Source organism: Pectinophora gossypiella, chromosome 17, assembly GCF_024362695.1.
Source record: "Pectinophora gossypiella chromosome 17, ilPecGoss1.1, whole genome shotgun sequence".
Taxonomy (NCBI): domain Eukaryota; kingdom Metazoa; phylum Arthropoda; class Insecta; order Lepidoptera; family Gelechiidae; genus Pectinophora; species Pectinophora gossypiella.
Genome location: NC_065420.1, coordinates 3,180,240 through 3,195,286, shown reverse-complemented (window position 1 = coordinate 3,195,286; position 15,047 = coordinate 3,180,240). Strand labels below are relative to the sequence as shown.

Below are 15,047 nucleotides of genomic sequence, written 5' to 3'. Positions count from 1 at the left end.
CGGGGGATTTGGTCATCCGAAATAAATTGGGTCAAATATGAGACATGGCAGAATGTGACGTGACGCATGACCGATCGATTAGTTATTTCGCTAATCAAATTGTGAGGTTATGTAACATAGGACTTGGTGAGCTAAAGAATAAACAAGACGCGACAAATTCTAAATTCAAATATGTCTAAAATAAAAGAACGAATATTTTCTTTTTCAAAAAACGAAAACGAGAACGGCTATCTCCTAAACGTCACTATTCGAAAAAAAAAAAAAAACAGAGAAATGATTTTCTTGTTTTATACTTTTTATAGCGCGATTTTTCGGGTTCCGTAGCCATTTTTATGGATTCGCCATGACTGTCTGTCCATCCGTATGTCACTGCCACTTTTTTCATGGCCTGATTTAAGTTGTTAGATTTTTTTTTAATAAAATAATTAAGGTGTCATGGAAATTGAGGTAGGACTTAGAGGTATATTGATATCTAGAAGATTCAATACACGCCGTTGAAGATTAACAGAATTAACAGCCTCCGTGGTCTAGTGGTTAGAGCGTCAGGCTCACGATCTGGAGGTCCGGGTTCGATTCCTGATGGGGACATGGTCGAAATCACTTTGTGAGACTGTCCTTTGTTTGGTAAGGACTTTTCAGGCTTGAATCAAAAAGTAAGATGATTCCGTGCTTCAGAGGGCACGTTAAGCTGTTGGTCCCGGCTATTAGCCGTAAAAACACCTTCACCAACCCGCAGTGGAGCAGCGTGGTGGAGTATGCTCCATATCCCCTCCGGTTGATTGAGGGGAGGCCTGTGCCCAGCAGTGGGACGTATATAGGCTGTTTATGTATGTATGTATACGATCTAATATGGTTGAGCATAGGGCTCATGATCCAAAGGACCCGGGTTTGAAACCCGGTGGAAACATATCACAAAACTCCATTATGATCACTAATTTGACAGACACTTACACATCACAACCCACACGAAAAAAGTAACCCCAAGAAACATAATTACTTATTTTTATTTCTTGCTTAGTAAGGTACTTCTTCTATCGTATGAGTTGTGAAGGTGGATTACCAAACTTACCTGGTCGCAGGTTACTATTAAGCCGCCAAAGGCTCCTGACATGGCTCATATGACGACTACTAACTTACATCAGTAACCGGGACCAACGGCTTAACGTGCCTTCCGAAGCACGAATCATCTTCATCAGCCTGTAACGTCCTAACCGAACTAGGGATCACAAAATGATTTTTGTGATATGTCTCCACCGGGATTTAAACTCGAGACCTCCTGATCGTGAACACAACGCTTAAACCACTAGACGACAGAGGGCGGTTACTAAGTATCTAATTTAGGTACTAAGTATCAAGTCTGTCAAAAGTTCATTAACCCTTGAACCCACAGATTAAAACTGGGTCATTGTCCGTAACAGTACCGGATTTCTATGAAAATGTTATAGGAAATAAACAAACATAGGGTGCGATCGTAAAAGGGGTAGTAAAAGAGGATTTATACGACCACGCTCTGCTGTCGCCTGCGGGGTGCCCACAATGATGTATTTAGATACATTCGCTTTGTGGTTTGTACTGGAGTGTTGCATGGTTAGAAAACGCTGGACATATTTATGTATTTTTCCCTATCACGTTTTTCGAACAGAAAGCTCGGTGAGCGTTGGTACTTAGTTCATCTTGTGATGGATGTAAAGTTATGAGCGTTAAGCCGTTGGTCCCGGTTACTACGTACCTACTGATGTAAGTAAGTAGTCGATAAGTGAGCCATGTCAGGGGCCTTTGGCGGCTCAATAGTAACCCTGGCACCAGATTTGATGAGGTTGGTACTCCGCCTCACAACCCACACGATAGACGAAGAGTCATGAGTAATATCATGTACCCACTTTAGAACCTTGTCGCACTATCATTATTTGACATTTAATGAGACTTACGGTTCTTTTTGTCAAAAAAGTTATTGTGACATGGTTTCAAAGTGTATATTTGAATATATAAAATATATATGTATGTTATTTTGCATTATATTAATTTTTTTAGTAAATTACGAGATTGTTCTCTATTTAGTAAAAACTCGGCAGGAAAATATTTTAATTATTCAAAATTCAACAGTTAAATTCAAATTACAAATTTTCATTTCAGATTCTAGTTCAATATCTTAATAGTTAGAAATAATTAAATATACTTGAAAATTATTTTAAGATAGATAAGCAAATAAGCATTACACAGTTGAGTTAATTATACTCGCTCCTTGTTCGAGAGGTTTTTAACAGTGTAGTCTACGTCTTATGCTCCAGCTTCGTCAAAATTTTCAAAGCTCATATCCAAAGCTAAAAAAAAAAGTTAGTTTCCCGCTTCCTGAACGCAGCTGTCAACTAATGTCATTACGGTTTTTGTGCACCGGCGCGTCACTTCGCCTCCGTAAATAAACTAATTGAAAACTAATATTTAATACAAAAACATGATTGATATAGTGCGAAAAATCTGTTACTTACATAATCAAGTGCTTTTTTCTCTAAAAAAGCTAGAAACAGTACCAAAGAAAAAATGTGGATGACGACGAGCGTAAGTTCTTTTTGATAAAACAAAATGTGGATTAAACTGGTAAGTAAGTCTTAACATTATCCATCTACTAAAACAAGAGAAGATATAATTATGATCAATTCAATTTAATTCCTTTTATTGTCGAAAACAAATTACTTTTTTTTTTTGAGGTTATAATTTTATAATCCTAACATTCGAAGAAGTAACTTAAGTTGGTACTTATTACTAATAAAAGTAACTAGTTTTATTAACAGAAATAATAATAATATTAAAATTGTATCGTGTTCGTGTTATAACAGTGATTTAAAAGTTATACTTTATTCCGATGTTGATGTTGTTTAAATTCGCCTTATATAAGGCAGGCAAAGATCTGAGGACTATACAGTCTTGACTTTAGTAATTTAATATTCGAAAATCACGATCAAAATAGGCCTAAGCCTTGTCTTCAGTCCCTGATTGCCGCGTTTTTATTTTCATCTGTCAAAAAAAAAAAATTTTTGTTTCTTTTTGTAATTCGTGTTTTTGGCTTATGTTGCGGTTGATAACTTACTATCAGCGAATGAAATGAGCAGTTCTATTATAAAACAAAGAGAACCAGTGAAATATAACCGCAGAATGGCATAGAAAAGTAAATAATTAACTCGGAAATAATTTGACAAGTTCAGATAATTAGATGACAGAAGCACTTCATGTTTACCCTGTTCATCAAGAAGTACCTATGACACACAGTAGTACTCAATATCACAGAGGTCATCTACACCATTGGTAGACAAGATACATAACTTATTCAAGATAACACTTAAAACATTTAGAGGATTATAATTGGTTTACTACAAGATAACCATACTTAAAAATGATATTATATATATTATTACAGTACATAATCCCTTCTCACAGGCTCTGTTAAGTGGTGTTAATAATGTTATCTTCTCCGAATGATACTTACAATATAAGATGATGATAATATACCCTAACAATAAAAACAGAAAGAGTGTTACGAGAGTACAGGCAAAAGATAGCCTTATTATAGTAAGCAATTTCTTCCAAATTACTCTAATCTTATTATAATTCAAGCTTCCAACGTATGGGTGATGATTATTGGTACCAACCTAACCAACAAGAGAACACCACTTGGAGAATCACCTAGTTAAGCACTAGTAGTGAACTGTCTGACTAGAGAATAGACAGACTATCTGTTTCCCTTTAGAGCTATCACAATAGAGGATAGACAATGGACTTGATGTATCAACCCTAGTAACATAAAAATCAACCACTAAGACTGTTGCAAAGCGCAAATATACCTATGCCTTATTTTAATACCTAGAGCTATCATTTAGCGGATGGACAGTGGACTTGATGGTACCAACTTAATGTACATAAAAGCTATCACTAGGAAGTTTGCCATTGCTAAGCGCTAATATACCTATTTTACATTTCCATACCTAGAGCTATCACTTAGAGGATAGACAATGGACTTAAAGGCACAATGCACATAAGAGCTACCATTAGGAAGGTCGCCATTGATAAGCGATAATATACCTATTTGTCATTTCCATACCTAGAGCTATCACTTAGAGGATAAACAATAGACTTGAAGGTATCAATGCAATGAATATAAGAGCTACCACTAGGAAGGTCGCCACTGACAAGCGCTAACATATCTATTTCTCATTTCCATACTTAGAGCTATCACTTAGAGGATAGACAATGGACTTGATGGTATCAACCTAATTAACAAAAGATCTACCACCAGGAAGGTCGCCATTGCCAAGCGCTAATATACCTATTTATCATTTCCATGTCTAGAGCTATCACTTAGAGGATAGACAATGGACTCGAAGGTAACAACACAATGAATGTAAGAGCTACCACTAAGAAAGTCGCCATTGACAAGCGCTAACATACCTATTTCTCATTTCCATACTTAGAGCTATCACTTAGAGGATAGACAATGGACTTAAAGGCACAATGCACATAAGAGCTACCACCAGGAAGGTCGCCATTGCCAAGCGCTAATATACCTATTTATCATTTCCATGCCTAGAGCTATCACTTAGAGGATAGACAATGGACTCAAAGGTATCAACACAATGAATGTAAGAGCTACCACTAAGAAAGTCGCCATTGACAAGCGCTAACATACCTATTTCTCATTTCCATACTTAGAGCTATCACTTAGAGGATAGACAATGGACTTGATGGTATGAACCATATTAACATAAGAGCTACCACGATTATGGTCGGCATTGGCAAGCGCTATATACCTATTTCTCATTTCCATACTTAGAGCTATCACTTAGAGGATAGACAATGGACTTTATGGTATGAACCCTATTAATATAAGAGCTACCACGATTATTGTCGGCATTGGCAAGCGCTATATACCTATTTCTCATTTCCATACCTAGAGCTATCACTTAGAGGATAGACAATGGACTTGATGGTATCAACTCAAATAACATAAAGCTACCACTACAAGTATCGCCTTTTGCTAAACGCTAGTAGATAGCCAGAATATAGACCAACTATTTTTTATACTTTTATTTCCATGTTTGGTTTGTCACTTGAGGAATCGAAGATAAACCATTGAATTGTCGGGGCTTACCTACCCATGTTGAAACTCAAGATTAGACTAATGCTGAGCAAACAATAGACTATTATGTCAAATTGATTATTATAAAATAATGAGAGTACAAATTCTGAAGAAATAACCGACAATTCAAACCTAAAAGCCTCTGTTCTATTAATCAACCTCAACTGTGCTAGAAATCAAAGTATGTAATGTCAGTGATTACTTTCAAAAGAGATAACTGTTCACAAGACATGGTTAGAGAATACTGCTATTAAATTCTTTCAACCAACATCATAAAATTCAAATAGCACATAAATAATAATGAATAACATTGCCCGAAGAGTGAGTAAACGAGATAGCAACAGGATCTGTGGAACAGAGACAACAGTATCAGCAGGCAGCCCCACAGCCAACAGCATGAACAGAAAGCCCACAAGGAACAGTATCAGCAGGCCGCCCCACAGCCAGCAATAAAAGCAGTGATGCAACCAGTCATGATCAGCAGTGCTATAACCAGCAGTACCAGCAGCCCTACAGCCAGCAGTAGTAGCAGAGCTACAAACAGGGGGGCTAAAATGGCCACTTTAGCAATTCATCTAAATCCAAATCATTTCCTGAATTGCGAGCATTATTGAAGCAATTCTGCTATTTTTGGTAAAATGGTTGCATTCTTTAGAGGATCTGCAACAATTCATTTCATCTTTGATTCATCTGCTGAATTCGATTGCACGCATTTATTGCCATACGAATAAAATAAAACCGTAACTTTACCGGAATTTTACCGGTAATTTTTATTCTATTTTTTTAGATTATTTGAACAAGGTGTAAATTAAAAATGTGTTAAAAAGCATTAAAAAAACATATCTATCAATAAAAGATACTAATATTAATCAAAACAAATGTAATTATGGATTAAAACAGGATACTTGAAAGAGACTGAATACATTATTTTTGTTATTTTTCTTTAAATGGCAATAATTTTATTACATTTTAAAAAAATGGTTGTCAAATATGGCGGCACCGGCGAGTCAATGTCAACAACAAAATGTTTCACTTTCCATGTCCCTAATTTTTAGGTTTTTACGTTCTAAGCGGCTATGTTTTAATACAAAATCAAGAATAAATGTAACGGTTGTAAAATTAACACGGAAGAATTTCATGGAGTGGCGGCATTTCAAATGTTGTCTACATAAACAATATTCAAACCATATAGTACAAGTTGATGGAATTCAACTTGTATTTAAAAGTAAGTATCCTATTAATTATACATACTGTTTCCTATACGAATATTTAAAACAATATCTATAGTATATCTATGATACTTCATAGGAGAATCATTTGTTGTGAGTGCATATTGTACGTATTATTTTTTTGTTAAAGTATACGTAACTCGCGTCCAGTAAAAAGTTGGGTTCAGTATTGAAAATTATTCGATATAGATAGCTGAGATAGCTAATAATCATACATAACATAAAACATAAATAGCCCATATACGTCCCACTGCTGGGCACAGGCCTCCCCTCAATCAACTGGAAGGGGTATGGAGCATACTCCACCACGCTGCTCCAATGCGGGTTGGTGGAGCTATTTTTACGGCTAATAGCCGGGACCAATAGAATATACTAGGTAATAATCAGTCATAGAAAAAAAAACTATTATCTCTTGACTTGCTTTTTTATTAATTTTAATAATAAATATTAATATTTTTGCCGGCTGTTTATTTATTTATTTAATTGTCATTCAGTCGTTAAAAGGTTTCTCCTTTGCGTTTCTCTTCATATAACACCGCAGGAGGCACTCGGGCTCAGTTTCTATGATTGGAGTTATAACAGTAGGTCGTAGTACATCACAGATAACTTAATAACCACACTGTTTCCATTTCAGTTTCGTGTAGCAGCTTGAAGTGGGTTTCAAGACTTATGTGGAAGAAGTATGTGGTTGTTCCACACAAAGGAATCATGACCTCCCCGACCATGGCCAGCCAAAACATTTAAAAGATTGTACTCCGCATCACACACCTGAAATTAAATAGTTTTAGTATATTGCTATATAATAAGGAACTAATTAAATAAACTATTAATATAAACACATTGTTTTATTTCTGCATGAAATGGCTATTTAGATATAAAACAATTAAGTGATGTGCTCACTTTTGGAGCGTTGATAGACATAACATAACATAAACATAAATAGCCTATATACGTCCCACTGCTGGGCACAAGCCTCCTCTCAATCAACCGTTGCGTTGCGTTGATAGAATGTTACCATTTTCTATTAACACTTTGTACTAACAGTGTAGTAGTAGCAGTGTATGCTTGTTGTTTAAGGTCAGAGTCACCACTCTTATGCAGTTTAACACACTGGCCCAATGCATAGAAACATGTGCACTAGCTCATATACGCCTCTAGTATAAGCCATAGGCATAAAAACTCAAGTGTACTTAATAGGTAACTATAAATAAGTAAGCACTTAGGTACAATTTTAATATCGAATCTTTTCACTTACCTTTGAAAAAGGGGTTATATCACACCGAGACACTGGCAGATAGGGTTCTTATTCACTCATAAACATGCCATATCAAGCCTAAATCCGCCGTAATTAAATTATTTATTGAATTTTTTACAAACACTTTCCCGCGTTTTACAAGATGAATTGAAAAAGATGCTCTTGACTAACTTCTAAGAATTCAGCTATTTGACGTTTGCAATTCATCTTAAAGTTGGCCATTTTACGACTTGCCATAGAGAACTGTCAAAATGGGCAATTCATATTATGAATCGTAATATGAATTGAAATATGAAAATCTATAAGTGGCCATTTTACGATTTTCAATTCAATTCATAATGGGAACCTATTATGATTCATCAAAAGTGGCCTTTTTAGGCCCCCAGATGTATTAGCAGTCTCACAGCCATTAGTATCAACAGTGGCCCAGGCAGCAAGGCCGTTTAAGAATAGTACCTCATGAGGAGGAAGAATTCCCTATAAAGTTATAATGGGAAAATTTGCACAAGCAAATATATTTTTCAAAATTCTGGTAAAATTAATTCCGAATGTCTATCACTAAAAGTTTTAGCATTATCATTAAGACATGGGATTCAAATCCTGTCTTTGTTAATCAGGAATAACAATACTAATCTCAGTATAAATTGAGGTACCTACCTGATAATATTATAACTTCAATGAAAATTTCCTTCAAGTATTACATTCGAAATTGTAAAATATTGATACCTAGTTCGGTTAGATAGAATAGTTCCCCTTTTTATTATTAACTCATAGGTGAAAAGGAAGGAAAAATAGTTCATTAGTAACATATAACTTACATCACCATTAGCGTTTTCTCTAAATTATGTTGTTGTAGATTTATTATGTTGTTGCTGATCAGCCCAAAACACAGTTTACAATTAATATAAAAATTACAACAATAATGTCCCTCCACTTAATCAATCGGAACCAAACTGCAGTGGAGAAGTAACAATAATATTTTCATGATAAATATATGTTTATCCTATTTTTCGGTTAGTGTTGTAACGTAACTCAGGCAGGTCCCTTCACTAAATAACCTGACATATTAAATTTTCAGGATGGGTACGAGAAGTGAATCCCTGTGCAAACAACAGGATCATGTTAAGTTAGGTTAAAGGAAAGGATGATTTTTACGAACGATGATAATATACCTACACGACCGATAATTAATAAATTAATGTTATCCTTATATGTAACTGCATACCTAAGGGTAAAATATGTTTTATTCATTTATTTATTTTTTCCAGTAAATAATAGGACGTTACTATTACTGTCCTAAAAACAAATTCAATAATTATTACACTAAAGAGATAGCTGCGTAAACAATGTTACGTGTGTTAATGTGTTGTGTGTACGTTGTTCTATCATCTGATTGGTGGGTGAAAGGTTGCATAGAGGAATAGGAAAAAATTCCACAACAAGTTATATTTATTATTACCACATAAAAAAAATATATACTAAATATTATTACCAAGCCCTTGGTCGATATTAGGTAATACACAATAACTTGGGCTCAGGTAATCTATTTTAATAAAAACAAAATATTAATTATTACGAAGATAATTATCACACAAGTACATAATGTAAATCACTTCCCCTCTTTATACTTTCAGCCTCATTTAACAATATCTTATAATAAAGAGGAAAGTTTAGTTCAGTGGTTCTGAATATTTTAATGAAAAAGGTCATTTGAATAAATGTATTGAAATTCTTACTTGCACTTATGTTTGTATTTTCTCTAATCAATTTGACATGTTGTCTTAGGATTCATTTAACTACTCAATGTCGACAACAATTGCCAACTTAGCACAGGATGTTACAATCAATCTTGTGTCTGGGTGCCCTCGTCATTACCCGTTCTTCTTTATGTATTTCTTCTTCTTTTATGTATGTAAACAAATAATGTGTAACTTTGATAATTATTGTAGCCCTTGGTATGCCAATGAAAAATGAGTGTTATACTATATGATGAAGTCTCACAGTCCTTTCGACTATAACTATCGTTGTTGTTCAAGAGCTTCGGAAATGTGCACTATGGTGAGGTCCCGGTGAGGCTCTTATAGCCAATCTTGATGTTGAGCTCATTCAGAAATTTGTTCTTGTGTAGTTCTTTTGTTGTGAAATTGATAGTAATGTGAAATAGGTATTTAATGTACTTGCTCAACTTCAACTTAATTGTGATAACAATGTACTTTATTCATTAATGAATAATCATATTATTGGTACTCGTTTCAATTTAAATGTTTCATTCCCAACTAAACTTTGAACATCTACACTGTTAAAAACCTCTCGAACAAGGAGCGAGTATAATTATGAGATTAAACGAACTTACCTGTAAGTGAAGTTCTATCTCAATTATACGAAGCTCCTTGTTCGAGAGGACTCCCTCCCTTCAATTTTAATATCCCGCCCTAAAGCTTCCACAGGTGATGGAGTTGTCCATGAAATATGCTTTAAACATAATGACATTAGTTGACAGCTGCGTTCAGGAAGCGGGAAACTAACTTTTTTTTTAGCTTTGGATATGAGCTTTGAAAATTGTGACGAAGCTGGAGCATAAGACGTAGACTACACTGTTAAAAACCTCTCGAACAAGGAGCTTCGTATAATTGAGATAGAACTTCACTTACAGGAAAGTTCGTTTAATCTCATAATTATACTAACTTACTTAAACATCTAAACATCTAAATAATTTTGAATCTTAAATTTGTCCATTTATTAAATTTGATGAATATACTTAAAACTCTACATTATAGATGTCTCGCAGACGTTCACTAATTTAATTCCAGAGGCTTTATATTTTGCTACGAATTACTAAGCATACTAATAACCTTACCATGGATATCTACTATCTACTATAATCATCTAACGACCTCCGTGGTCCAGTGGTTGAGCGTTAGGCTCGCGATCCGGAGGTCCCGGGTTCGAATCCCGGTGGAGAACATACCACAAAAGTCTGAAAATTCGTTACCAAACAAAGGACAGTCTTACAAAGTGATTTCGACAATGTCCTCATCGGGAAACGAACCCAGACTTCCAAATCGTGAGCCTAATGCTCTACCCACTAGACCATGGCGGCTGTTGTGAATATTTTTATTAGTCACAATTCCCCCGATGGGAAATAGGCGTGAGTTTACGTATGTATGTTTTTCTGTCTTCCCCTCAAGACACATGGAGTTATGATTCAAGCAAAGTCGCCTTTTAAAAACCACCCAGCTCTAGAGGGTGTAAACAGCATCGTTACATCGTCACCATAATAAACGTTAAGCAAGATTTACCATCTACCTTCGTCTCTCCATTCACATACGCACAAAGTCCCGTGATCCACGTACATTTTCTATGAAAACTGTAGGACTTTGCTTTATACACGATGGTTCAGCTACAAAGACCCGTGAGCCCGGACTTCCCGGTAGGCGAAATGTTTAACACAAGTTTTGTGTAAAAAGTCGAAGGATAAAATTGTTAGTATATCCTTTGTAATCCGTATTTGGGTTAAAATTAGATTTATAGGTGAGATTTTCGGTATCAAAAAGTTTTAATTATTAATTATTAGAAGCTTGCAGAAAATGCCACACATCGTAATCCTGTTAAAGCTTTATGCATACCCACTTAAGTATCTTTGTTTTTGTAGTAGGATAGTTTTCAACTAGTCAAATCAGTTACTTTTTACTAAACGTCAAAACACGAATATACTGTGGAATGAGAATGAAAAAGCAACCTGTGACGTCATAGAAAAACGTGACAAAATGACGCACTTATTATTACATTTTTCTTTATTTAAATTAATAAGTTAAATTGAAAAAAAGAAAACGTATTTTGCCACCTTTAGATCTGTCTTTATTGACGCCATATAAAAACGTGAAAAAATGTCGCACTTATTATTAAATTTTTCTCTATTTAAACAAATAAATAAGTTAAATTGAAAAAAGAAAACCTTTTTTTGCCACTTTTAGATCTATCTTTATTTGGTAATTAGAATTTCATGATTTATCTTTGACTTAGAAATCTACCCAAATGTACCTAAATATTATTAACGTGTGTTCCCGCAATTGGCATAATATACAAACATATTTTGTAGCATTAAGATACTCCGTGGTATACCAATTAAAAAAATAAAATAAAAATAAATTTTGGAAAATGGTATCAGCTGGAAAGTAAGAAAAGTCCTCAGCGCTCCCCATTTGTCCGGGCAAGAAGTAGATGCCATCGAAGCCAAATCTAATAATGATTCAGCTTTTTATGAAGAATCGTATCTAAGATGATGGATTTATTTCGGGTCATGTATTTGGCCGGTGACGGTTTATCGTTTGAACCAGAAATATTTGTCTTTTATGTTCTTTGTAGTTTTTCCTCTGCCTATATCAGTAGGGATTGCAGATGTTAATCTAGGTACGAAAATATAATAAGTTTCATAGTTATACTCATAAAAAATCAACATTTCCAAATTTTTGTTCAACCAAACACGAGTTCGGAAAAACATAAATTTAAAATTTGAATTTCGAACATTAAGAAATTAAAACCTTATAATACTGTAATTTTTTATTCATTCATAAAATTAATTTTGTAACTTTAAAATTGTTGTTAAATGGCTTGGTGTGTAAATAAATTTTATTATTTATTGTTTATTATAACTTATACCTATTAAAATTTATCAAACTTGCGAGGTTTTTCGATTTTTTTTAAAGAAGTGTAGTTTTATTCAGTAAATTGCCAGTTCATTTATTTACCCTTTACAACAAAGGTCTTTAAAATTATTAACCTTTTTGATTAATTATCTCTAAGGACATTGACATTATAGTTAGACTTTTACAAGTAAATTAATTAATACTCCTAATTAATTATGACGACAACTTTCACCTTTATAACAAAAAAAGGTTTTCGAACTTCATCATCACTTATTTAAGAACCATGCTTTTGCCGGTGTAGCATTCTCCGTGCTACTTTTTAGGGACGAATAGGGCAGTTTCCCTCTTCCTTCCGCCCACACCAAAAAGAACTCGAACCGAACTTACATCCCAAGTATTCAACAAGGAAGTTTGTTTAGATATTACCCGATTGCCAAAGGAGGAGGGTAATACATTGTTTTAAGTTTACGCGGTTATTATCATAATTAAAGCACATAATAACGGGTTCTTACCGCGTTATTATGTGCTTTAATTATTGAGGAGGGTAATTTTTGATGGAATAAGAAAAAAGAAAGAAGATGGTTTTTATAAAAGTTGTATGAACTACCTTATTTTAATAGAGAGTCGGTGTTCACGCCCGTAACCACTACTGGAGTGGGCAGAGGTCCAACATTAGAAGATGTAGGTAGTAAGCCACATACATAGGACTTAAATATAGCGAGGAGTAGCTGTATATATGCTTATAACACACCTCTGTTTGCTTACCCCTCCAACGAAGTCACAGACAAGCGCCATCTAGCGCATAGTTTAGGAACTAATAACTTCGCTTCGTTCGTTTTTGTCTCAATGTTTGGATATTTGAAAATGTAACGTAAATAGAAATAAATAGAAGTGAGACGCACACACACGCACGCACACACACACACACACACACACACACACACACACACACACACACTCATACAAGCATTTATAGATTTCATATTTTCTTTTTAAGAAATATTTTATGATTTAGACTATATTTAATACAAGTAAACTGTTTTCAATTTCTTTTTCTATTTTGTTATTTTCTCTTGACCATGACTTTCTGGCGGTGGAGGGCTGGAGTTGTAAAACACAGGGTATCCTAATTTAGGCTCCAGCCTCAACAAATATTGTATTTTTGTATCCATGTATTTTTGTAGAGGAAATAAATATTTTACTTAAGTACTTACTTAAATAACCAAAATCTCTAACGGATGTCGCTAATAACTACTAACGCCAATAAATAACGAACGACGAAACACGACTTTTATCGCTCCCGATTAATATTACTACAAACCAATTTACACCAAATTCTACCAATTATCATACCTATTTCTTCAGAAGATATAGACATGTTGCCTTGTTATTATGTCAAATTATTTGTCATCGCTACATAGTATAAAACAAAGTCACTTTTTCTGTCCCTATATCCCTATGTACATAGGGCTTAAATCTTTAAAACTACGCAACGGATTTTGCTGCGGTTTTTTTTTAGATAACAATAACGTCCATTAAATAGTGGGAAATACTGTTATTTTTGAGATTTTTCATTATCATCAGCCCATTAATGTCCCCACTGCTGGGGCACGGGCCTTCCCTCTGGATGGATAGGGAGATCGGGCCTTAAACCATCACGCAGGCCCAGTGCGGATTGATGGTTATTAACGACTGCTAATGCAGCCGGGACCAACGGCTTAACGTGCCTTCCGAAGCACGGAGGAGCTCGAGATTAAAACTTTTTTTTTGTGAAAAATTTTAATGTGATGTCGTAAATAATTTATTTTTTTCCTCAGCATTGCACCCGAACGAAGCCGGGGCTGGTCGTTAGTTTCTAATATTATCAAGGTCCCTTGAGTACAGTCCCGCCCATCCCGGCTAAATCCAATAGATAGTTTACCAAATCCGACGTCAATATATCATTAATAATTAATCCGGTGTTGTACAATCAATAATTCTAATTACTGTAAATATCCGACGCGTCGATGAGACGGACAGACAGTTTGTTCACATGTGTTAATAATTAAGCTTAGTTTACAATACATGTGGCAGTCAAGAAGTAGGTATTATAAGGTTATATGACTATTCTCCTTCTATCGTGTGGGTTGTGAGGTGGATTACCAACCCCATCAACCCTGGTGTCAGGGTTACTATTAAGCCACGAAAGGTCCCTGACATGGCTCATGTAACGAACATCTGTAAGTAGTAACCGGGACCAACAGCTTAACGTGCCTTCCGAAGCACGGGTCATCTTACTTTCGGACAATAAGGTGATCAGCCTGTAATGTTCTAATAATGTTTGTAACATATGAGAAAACGAAAGGCTCAAATCCATAAGTAGAATGTTCCGTCGCAAAAGTATGGAACTAAAAATAATTAAAAAGACACACAAAAAAATTCATGAATTTTCCGACTGAAAATTTCACTTGATATCAACTCAGAATCATGCTCTGAATCATCTCCCTCAGTATTCGTTACGGTGTCACTAACACCCATACCTACTTGTATGGCTACCGTATGTACTTGCGCGGGGTGTAAATGACATCGTAACGAATACTGAGGGGGATGATTCAGCTGATTATTCTGAGTTAATATCAAGTGGAGTTTTACGTCGCAAAAGTATGGAACTGAAAATAATTTCAAAATGAACAAAAAAAATTATGAATTATGCGACGGAAAATTCCACCTGACATTAACTCAGAATCATGGTCTGATTCCCCCTTATATTCGTTACGATGTCACTAACACCCTGTATATGAACGATATTT

At 34.9% G+C, this 15,047-nt stretch overlaps 1 protein-coding gene and 1 long non-coding RNA gene across 2 annotated transcripts in view; one reads left to right on the top strand and one right to left on the bottom strand.

Annotated features, from left to right (window-relative positions):
• Nucleotides 1–15,047, bottom strand: part of LOC126374380 (alpha-N-acetylgalactosaminidase-like) — a 191,249-nt gene that overhangs the window by 60,394 nt on the left and 115,808 nt on the right. The gene's annotated exons all lie outside the window — the stretch shown is intronic.
• LOC126374535 (uncharacterized) lies at nucleotides 6,169–7,120 on the top strand. Its single transcript, XR_007567455.1, has 2 exons — nucleotides 6,169–6,353; nucleotides 6,992–7,120. It is a non-coding gene; the product is annotated as an uncharacterized LOC126374535 (long non-coding RNA).